This window comes from Callospermophilus lateralis, chromosome 1, assembly GCF_048772815.1.
Source record: "Callospermophilus lateralis isolate mCalLat2 chromosome 1, mCalLat2.hap1, whole genome shotgun sequence".
In the NCBI taxonomy this organism is placed as follows: Eukaryota; Metazoa; Chordata; class Mammalia; order Rodentia; family Sciuridae; genus Callospermophilus; species Callospermophilus lateralis.
Window position 1 is genome coordinate 82,386,843 of NC_135305.1, and position 10,401 is coordinate 82,397,243.

At 38.1% G+C, this 10,401-nt stretch overlaps 1 long non-coding RNA gene across 1 annotated transcript; it reads right to left on the reverse strand.

The window, feature by feature from the left end:
* Positions 1-5,536: 5,536 nt before the first annotated feature.
* On the reverse strand, positions 5,537-9,103 carry LOC143638125 (uncharacterized). Its single transcript, XR_013154553.1, has 2 exons — positions 7,012-9,103; positions 5,537-6,908 (listed from the first exon to the last, which is right to left on the reverse strand). It is a non-coding gene; the product is annotated as an uncharacterized LOC143638125 (long non-coding RNA).
* Between the last annotated feature and the right edge of the window lie 1,298 nt (positions 9,104-10,401).

Genomic DNA, 10,401 nt, shown 5'->3' on the forward strand with positions numbered 1-10,401 from the left:
CATAATTCATTATGCACATACTACTATCTGTAATTTATTGCCATTTAATATTATAGGTATTTTTACAGTAATTAGAAAGGAAACTAAAATAATATGTTGTGCATTTCAAGTAGAAACAGAAGGCAATGATTGAATCCACTTGGATTCAATTCTGCTACAACCAATCTTTTATGGAAATGAGGTTATAATATTAATGAATGCACACTTTTCCTAGAAGGAAACATATATTGTCTTTAAAGTTATTCAATTTATATCTCTGCTCAGTTGTTAAAGTGTTGGTGAAGTAGTATGTATATAAATATGACACCAGTGACAGCTATAAAGATAAACCTTTTACGTTGTAACTTCTCAATTTAAACACACAAGACTAAATTTGGGCAATAAATCATGATAACGGGCAGCCACTACATTTATATGAAAATGAATAAATGTCCTATACTATCAGTTTATTAACCTGTAATGAGTAGATACTTTATCATCACTTTGTAGATTTTTAAAAATACCTTGGCACAGTTGTGTTACAGATAATGCAGACTCATCTGGTTGCTAAGAATTAATTTTATTACCTAAGAAATTGATTTTCTCAGCACCCTATAGTAGGCTAGACTGGAAGAATGCATGACTGCCCAACACTTTAGCCAGCTATGTGACAAACCCTGTGGGAATATGTTCAGTTATAGTTTTTCTTCATTTGGGGAGATACTAAAGCATAAATGATATACAGGTAAGGAGAAGGATTAAAGGCACTAAGAACCCTGAGGGCGCAGTGTTAAAGAGTCTCTGGGTACAAGTTCCCAAGATTCTTATATGGAATCGATATTCTGGGAATGCTTCCCAGCTAGGGGAGGAATGTCCATAGGCAGCCTCAGCATGGTATGTTGGGGCATCCATTTCTGTACCATGGGACGCGAGTCATCACAAGATCCTTTGGTCTTGTGACCCTGCTATGACATATATCATTTTTTTGATGGTTCCCATTACTCAAATACTCAAGAATGGAGGAATTTTAATTTTAATTTCAGGAAGTTCTGAAGTACAATTCAGAGCAGTGGAAATAAGAGTGTTGTCTAGAGAATGACCCAGGAATTTATCTGGGCTGTGTGTTAACAAGCCAGCAGTGAACCCCATTTCCTCCAGCAGGAGATGCTGGATGGCCAATTTAATGTCCAAGGAACAAGAAGACCAATATCTCCAAGTATTTCCCAGCGCTGCTCTAAACATCTGGTACCTGAGCATAGACTAGGATCCAAGCATGAAGTTTCCGACAAAGGCACTCTCGTTCAAGCTATTAAAAAGAAAAACAGGAGAGGGGGTAATCTATCTCCGGGAGCACATCCCCACTTTTCTGTAGGCAGCCAAGAGAGGAAGAGACCCACTGTCTAGAGAGTCTCCTGCCCAGCTAGTATCAGGTGACATCAATGATGTCACCTGAGCTCTTTGCATAATATTTCATGAAGATTAGATATTCAAGATCCTTACATTGTAGGGCTGGGGATGTGGCTCAAGTGGTAGCGTGCTCCTCTGGCATGCGGGCGGCCCGGGTTCGATCCTCAGCACCACATACCAACAAAGATATTGTGTCCACCAATAACTAAAAAATAAATATTAAAAAAATTCTCTCTCTCTCTCTCTCTCTCTTAAAAAAAAAAAAAAAAGATCCTTAGATTGTCTAGACCAAGCCCCAGAGGGATGAAGTGACTAGTTCAAGGTCACTCAAACTATTAATGGTATAATCAGGGCAAGAGTCCATGTCTTCTATACCTTCCACATGAGAGAAGAGCACATCTCTACGCTCCTAAAGTTTCTCTTTTAGGTTAGCAGTAGTTTCCTATATCTTCAGTTAAAATAATTGAAGCAGGGACTCAAACAGATATTTGTAAACCCATGTTTCTAGCAACATTATTCACAATAGCCCAAGGTAGAAATAACTTAAGCATGCATCAATGAATGAATGAGTGAATACAATTTTATATTTTTAAATGAAGTACTATTTAGCCTTAAAAAGGAGGGAATTGCTTATATATGTTGTAACATTTGAATGAAACTTGAAGTCATTGTTCTAAGTGAAAGAAGCCTGGAAAAGGGGACAAATATATTATTTCACTTACATGAGGTATCTAGAATAGGCAAGTTGATAAAGAATAGTAGAATAGTGATTACCAGGAGGTAAGAGGAGGGAGTGGTGGGTAGTTATTTAATGAGAACTGAGCTTCTGTTTGGAAAGAGAAAAAGTTCTGGAGATGGTAAATGGTGTTGCACACCATTATGTATGTGCTTTTGCCACAATAAAAAAAAAATCAATAAAAACACAAACGTTTACAACAAATTTACAAAATTTTGGAATTGATCATACTTTAGGTAAAAACTTCAATTATTAAACTTAAATCTTTTCTCCTTCCAAGGTGAACATTTAGTGCTATACATTTTCCGTTGAGCACCCTTTTAGCTGCATTCCACAAATTTTGGATGTTGTGTTTTCATTTAACTTAGTTCTATGCATTTAAAATATTTTCTTAGCAATATCTTCTCAGGGGTTGTTTAAAAGTGTATTGTTTAAAAAGTGTTTGAACTTTACCTGTTGTCTGTACATATTGATTCCTAGTTTGGTTTCATGATAGTTGAATAATATATTTTGTATGATTTTAGTTCTTTTAAATTTATTGAAATTTTTTTTATGTCTCAGAATATGAACTCTTTGGGTGAATGCTCCATGGTTTCTTATAAGACTGTGTATTCTGCTTGTTGGATCAAGTACTTTAGAAATATCAACGGAATCCTGTTGGTTAATGGTGTTATTTAGTTCTTCTGTATTACTAACTTACTAAACAGAAAGTTTATTCATTGCTTTCAATTCTACCAGTTTTTTGTTTTGTATATTTTGAAGTTCTGTTTTTTATTGAATACAGATTTAGAATCACTATACCCTCTTGGTGATTCTTTCAACATTGTATAATGCCTCTAACAACTAACTATGCTCAAAGTCTACTTTGCTTGTTTGGATTAATATTAGCATGATACATGACACATTTTTCTCATTCTTTCACTTTCAATCTATGTTGTTTGTTTTTGAAGTTTCTTATAAAGAGCTTATAATTCAATCACAATGTTCTGTTTTAAGGATCACTGATTCTAGCTTGGTTGGTTTTTGTTTGTTTGTTTGTTTTTGTTTTTATGGCAGTGGTGGTGCTGACTGGGCCTTGTTCATTTTCTGCAGGTGTTCTACCACTCAGCTACATCCCTAGCCCACTGATTCTATCTTCTGACATCTTGGTACTCTAATATTGAGTCCATCCAATGAACTATTTTTATTATAGCATTTTCCACCAACTTCCATTTTGTTCTTTTCATAACTTCATTTCTTTGTTAAGGTCTTATGTTGTTTCATTTATTTCCTATTGAGGGAAATTTTATGGTGACTGCTTTTAGTCTTTATCAGATATTTCCAAGATCTGATTCATGGCTAATCATTGTCTTTTAATTGACCATTTCCATTTAAAGTAATTATTGATATGCTAGGCTTTATGTCTGTATTTTATTATTTATTTTCTATTTCTTATTCTTCTATTTTATTTTCCTACCTTTTGAGGTTTACTTGACCATTTTAAGGTTTCTGTTTTCATTTATACTGTTGTAATCATATCACTCTGTGTATAGTTTTTTTTAGTGGTTGCTTTAAGTATTACAATATACATATGTAACTTATTACAGTCCACTGACATTGATGCTTTATCATTTTGAGATATGTATTGAAAACTTAATTTCATTTGTATACCTTTGTTCTGTCTTTTTAAAAGTATAATTGTCTTATGTATCTCATCCATGTACACTGAGCATTATAGTATTATTATAATTTTTGCACTATGCTTTAAATATATTAAAGAAGTTCATAAGAAGAAGGAGTCCACTATTTGTACCCTTAGTTTTGCTTGTTCTGTTATTTTTCTTTGCTTTCTGATTATCCAAGCTACCTGTTATCATTCCTGAGCTGCTGGAATTACAGGCAGACACCACAGTGCCGTGCTCTGTAGCCCTTCTTTAAGGATAGATCTACTCAGAACAAATTCTCTGGGATTTCTCTTTTCTTCATCTGGGACTGTTTCTATTTCTCCTTCATGCCTGAAAGATACAGAATTTGTGACTGACAGATCTTTTTTTTTTTTTTTAAGAGAGAGGGAGGGAGGGGGGGGGAGAGAGAGAGAGAGAGAGAGAGAGAGAGAGAGAGAGAGAGAGAATTTTTAATATTTATTTTTTAGTTATCAGCAGACACAACATCTTTGTATGTGGTGCTGAGGATCGAACCCGGGCCGCACGCATGCCAGGCAAGCGTGCTACCGCTTGAGCCACATCCCCAGCCCCCAGATCTTTTCTTTCAGCTCTTTAAACATGTTACACCACTTCTTTCTGGACTCCATGGTCTCAGATGAGATTCTGCTCTCATTCAGATTGGTGTTCCCTATAGATAATGTCATTTTTCTCTTACTGCTTTTAATATTAATTTTTTTTGTTGGTATTTTACTTTTCAGAAATTTAATTGTGTTGTGTCTGGACATCGTCTCTTGGAAAGTTATTGTTTGCTCTTGAAGTTTGCTGAGCTTTATAAATCAGAAGATTTGTGTCTTTCACCAAATTTGGAATATTTTTAGTCACCATTTCTTTGAATAATAGTTCAGCCACCTTTTTTTTCCTCTCCATTAGGGAGCTCTGATGATATAAATGCTTCATCTTGTTGTTGTTGTTGTTTTCACAGAGCCTGTGGCTCTGCTCATTTTTTTCTTTTTTTTATCCTATTATTGAAATTGCATAAATTATCATTTTCCATCCTTGAGTTTACTGATTCCATCTTTTGTGATCTATGTGCTACTATTTTTTCTTTTTTTTTATTAGTGTATTATAATCATACACAATGGAGTTTGTTGTTACATATTTGCACATGCACATGATATGGCAATAGAATTTGGTCAATTTTCATACTATTGATCCTATCCAGTGAGGTGTTTTGTTTAGTTTTGGGGAGTGGAAGTTGTTTATTTTCAGTTTTATAATTTCCAATTAAAATTATAAATACCTAATTTTAGAAGTGTAGCCATCCCAGGATTAGCCTTCTAACAAATGGGGAAACCCATTTGTTAAAGAACAAATAAATTAGGCAACAGGCCTGAAAACCCATATATTTCCTTGAAATTCAAAGATAATGCAGTAAGCAATATTATTGTACATTACTCTATGAATTTATAAAAGTAACTTCTCCCCATTCAAGAATAGCTATCTCTTCAAAGTAACCAATTATTTCTATCCTAATAATGTGAATCTATTATCTGTCCAGGTTTTCTTTAGTAAACTAGGAATCAAAGATGCCCTGAGCCAAATATGTGCTCCCCATACGTCACCCCAACCAAATGTACAGGACTTCATGGCACAGATTTTAAATTTTTTCCTATTCATATTTTGCTCTGCATACTTTTCATTTTTATATTATGGCCTACAATTTTTATATCCATTTTGGAATGTGATGGGATAAAAAAAATAAGCTTCAAAATTGATATGTAAGCTTTATTTTCATGGATACACAAGAAGAAAGTATATACCATCACATTTCTGAGGGAAGGAAAAGCCCCCATTCCAACTTCCCAACAGCATTTGAACTAGGTGGACACAGGGAAAGGACAGCTACTGAGCTTGGTGCAGAAGAAAAAGGACAGGTGATCAAGAGATGAGCCAGATGGCTCTGGAGCAACACAAGGGCAGAGTCCAGGCTGCACTGGGTCTTGCACACCCATGTCTAACAGTCCCTGGCACCCATAGTAAGTGCCCAATAAGTGATTGTTGAATTGAATTGAATGCCTTCTTTAGAAGGGGCCTACCCTGTGAAATGCAAAGCAAGTGTAGTATGGGAGTCTCCTTTGGAGACTTAGCAGCCTGATAATTTGTAAACCACAATAGACTTGGCCTTTACCAAGAAAAATAAATAAATAAAAGAATGAATTCTAAGAGCGTAGACCTCAGTTACCAAACCATTAACCAAAAGGATCATCCATAGCCCCAACAATCATGCAGACACCCACAAGGGTGATTCTGAATTGTTTTCATGTCAAATTCTGTGGTAGCCCCCACCTCCTGCCACTGAAGATGATAGCCAGCAAGTCTCTTTCAGGAGAGACTTCCTATCTGTTTCCCTGAGATGATGAAGGAAGGCTTAGAAAACAGCGTTGGCTCTTCCCTGACGGACTTCAAAGGTACTCAATCTCAGCTCACTGGAGTGGGCAGAGTTCAGCTGCTTCTGTGCAGTCGGAGGTCACTGCCAATCAGCAATCTATACAGATACCTTCCAGGCCGGCTGCTCCTGGCAGACGTCCACATCCATCCAAACCAGTCTGCAGACAACATGAATGATGTCTCCTGCTGCCCTTTAAAATGCTATGGTACCAGAGCTCTCAGCATCCCAATTTTAAGTCACTCAGGTACCTAAGAGTCAGTCAGCAGTTCCAATTAGGGGATCAGAAAAGAAATGAGTAAGTCTTATCCCAGATGGCTCTCGTATGAGGCGTGAGCAGCGTGGATCTCATTAATAGATTTTGCCCAATCTCCGGACAAGGAGCCAGACAAGCACAAAGCGCCCATTAAAGGGCAAACTCGCTTTACAGCTCCCAGCCCCCTCCTTGAGTCAATTCGGTCACACATCAACTCTGAAGCCAATTTGGTTTCTGAGCTCTCATTCTTTATTTTATCACCTACAAACAGGGCCCATGGCGCGCCAGTGAAATTATATTCAGCCCATGATCAGAACTCTGCTGTGCCCCTCGGGTCCTCCACTTTGCAAAGATTTTTCTGTGAGCCAATGCCCAGAGAAGATTTGACCAGTCATGCCAATTAGTGATGACCTTCAGTTCTGGGAACGCAGAGGGGTCATGCTGTGGGAAAAGAAGAAAAGGAGTTATCAGAATGGAAAACACATCATGCAGCCCAAATGGTGCCTCTTTGGGGCAGTTAATAATACATAAATAGAAACCTTACATCTAGGATGAAAGTGTAAAAAGACCACCAAAATGGTGACTTGAGCTCTGTCTCTCTAATCCATTCACCAGGATCATGCCTCCTTAATCCCTGAGGACGGCAGGATGAAAACACTCTGGTCAGGACTAGTGTGCCATGAACCTTCCAAAATATTGTAGCTTTAATTGTCAACTATTTAAGATCTCTCTCAAGCCTACGAATTATGCTACATATGCTGTGGGTGGTCAGGGCCTGACAGATGTCAACAGGATTTGTTCAGGATTCTGTGGTCAAGTGCCATATTCCCTGGACTGAATTCAGAGCCCAGCACAGAAGAGCACATAGCAACACAGCTTCACTTTCACCTCTGGGAACACGGTAACCTTTACTTAAGGAGTGAGCCCAGGTTTGCAAACCCTTAATGTACTTTCCCTCCACTTCTAAAACAAAGGATCTTGTCCCATTCCCATCTGTAGATGACTTGGGCAGATTTTAATTGATTTGTTTAAAACCCACTGGCTCGTAAGCAGCAGAGCAAGAATGCTCTGGGTCTGAGGTTAGAATATCATATCAGAAAGACAAGGTAGAGGAAAGCTTCTGCTCAGCTTTCCACCTCCAGGAAGCAGAGAGAGCAAGGTGCTAGGGACAAAATATAAATCCCAAAGGCCCAATCTTGCCCCCCAGGGATCTGCTTCCTCCAGATATACCCTACCTGCCTATGGTTATCTAACACTCAGTATAGCAGTCCTTTCAAATTATTAATCTACCCAGGGGTTAATACAAGGTGAAGTTATAGCTCTCATAATATAATCATGAGCTTTTGAGGAACATCACGCATCCAAACCATAACATGGATTAATTCTTCCTCAGGAGAAATGGATGTGAATGACGGAGGAGAAAGAAGACCAGGGTTGCAAGGAAAGGGGAAAGGACCAATATGGCTCTGCCTCTCTGGTGGAGCTGCATAGAAGCAGGTTCTCAGTATGAATGTCTGGAGGTATCTTGGTTAGTGTAGGGGAATTCAGAATAAAACTCAACCCTGGCTAGGCATAGAAGCAGATTTCTCTCTTCAGGACTCTTGATGGGAGGAAGAGAAAAAGAAAAGTGCTAAAGAGATTTGGAACATACCGCAACAAACATTAGCTCCAGTCACAAACAAAAATAGAAAAAAGGTTTAGAAGCTTTCTTTTCCTCTCTCTCCAATTATTGGTTTTATCTCCCATAAATATATTACTTCTCACTTATTGATCCCATTTATGACACATACACATCACCTATTGCTGCACCTACGTATCTTAGTCTATTTGGGCTATTGTAACCAAATACCTCAGACTAATTTATAAACAACATGCATTTATTGCTCACAGTTTTAGATGCTGGAAAGTCCAGGATCAAGGTGTTAGCAGGGTCTGTATCTGGTAAGGGCTTTCTCTCTTCTTCAAAGATGATGCCCCAACTATGTCCTCACATGGAGAAAGGGACAAGTAAGCTCCCTCAGGCCTCTTTTATAATGACACTAAGCCCTTCATTAAGTTTCTGCCCTCATGACCCTAATCATCTACCCGCAAGTCCCCATCATTTAATACGTACGCATTGGGGATTGAGTGTCAACATATAAATTTGGGGTTGGGGGGATACAAACTTTCAGACTATAGCACTAAAGAAATGAGGTTCTCTGACTGGAAGTCTGAGCCACTGGCTCAACCCCAAGTTAGGAAACAGGTTAGTTCCACCAGGACTCGATGAGCTGAGAATAAGGGACAGGATGGTTCTTAAGAGAACAGATAATATCCAGGTCCAGAAAAAGAGGAATGCATGATGGTCAGTCCAAAACAACAGATACTTGCTACAATCCAATGCCATTTGAATTCCCATTTTCTGAGTGAGGAAATTGAAATTTATCAAAATTAAATAGTAAGCCTCAGGTCCTATAGTGGTAGGCCTGGAACTCAAATGTAAGTCTGATTGCAAATGACATTTGATATTTACTGGTCTCAGTTGCCAACCAGACATTCCTGTTACTAATCTAATAATCTGCAGTGTATGACAAAAATGTTGCACGAGCTTTTGAATACATAAAGCAAATTAATGAGATCTACAGTATTTCTTAATATCATTTAAAAACTGTTGACAAATAAGATTATTGTAATATAGCATGAAGCTTCATACCATCTAAATCTTTCTGCAAATAAAAAAATCAATGGATATTTTTAAACTTTATGATTTCTTTTAGAAAAATTCAATGGTGGAAATGAGTTAATTGATAAATACAAATTCCTTTTTAGAAAGGACACAGATTTAATATAAAATAATTGCCTCTTTATGACTGATTTATCTTAAGCCTGACTGCATTTAAATTATATCTTGCCCTTATTCAGACCTTATCTAGGGAAATAAATGAACCTTTCATTCTGGAAGGAGATAGAATGGAGAATGCCCCATGAGGAGACAAAGAAGAAATAGTCTGAGTTCTTAAAAGATGGATTGAGATCCCTTTCTCTCCTCCCCGTTGATGAGGAAGACATACGTATCCCACTGCAATAAATTGTAAGACACTTAAAAAGCAGTCCCTTTTAATGCAGATCTATTAGGAATGCCTTTCCCACCCTCCAGAGTCTGCCACTGCTGTCTTGTCTATTCAGGCTCCTCCTCTGGGGAGCCCGATCCCCACGGCTCAGTCCAGGGTCCAGCCAAGAGACCACCTCTACCACAGGGTCCTCTCTCCAGGGTCCAGTCAAGAGACCACCTCTACCACAGGGTCCTCTCTCCAGGGTCCAGCCAAAGACCATCTCTACCACAGCCTCTTAAGACAGGGTGCAGCTTTCTTGTTCCTAAGACTCCCTTCTCACACTGCACAGTGTCTTTTGAAGAAACTTTGTGTCATTCTAGGCCTTCAGCAGGGATACCATGGACCCTTCTCCCTGGGAATAGACAATCATTCACATCCTTCAAGACCAAAGTGCACCAACCAAGGCAAAAGAACAGTAGCGGGGCGAGGGGAAGAAGTAGAATGTCTGTTATTCTTTTTCTTTTCCCAAATGGTTCAAATTTACTGTATAATTATCAGTGCCCCACTTTGTATCACAGACCTAGATAAATTTTTATTTTTAATCATAAATTTATATTTATAGGCTAATTGTCTATAAAATTATATTGTACAAAATAGGACTAGATGTGCAGCATTATCAAATTAGCGGAACAGTTTGTCCTTTGCTTGTGACAAACTGAATTTTAAAAACAGGCAGTTTAGGAAAGGTCCTGGTGTGACAGTAGCTCGCACACCTGAGGCAGTTGTAACCAGCGTGACATTCATGGTGACCTTGACCAGACCCATTTCCACAGAACTGTACGTGAAAGTGAAACCCTGGTTGGAGTGGATTCAAAAGAGTAGGAAAGAGGCAAAAGGATGAC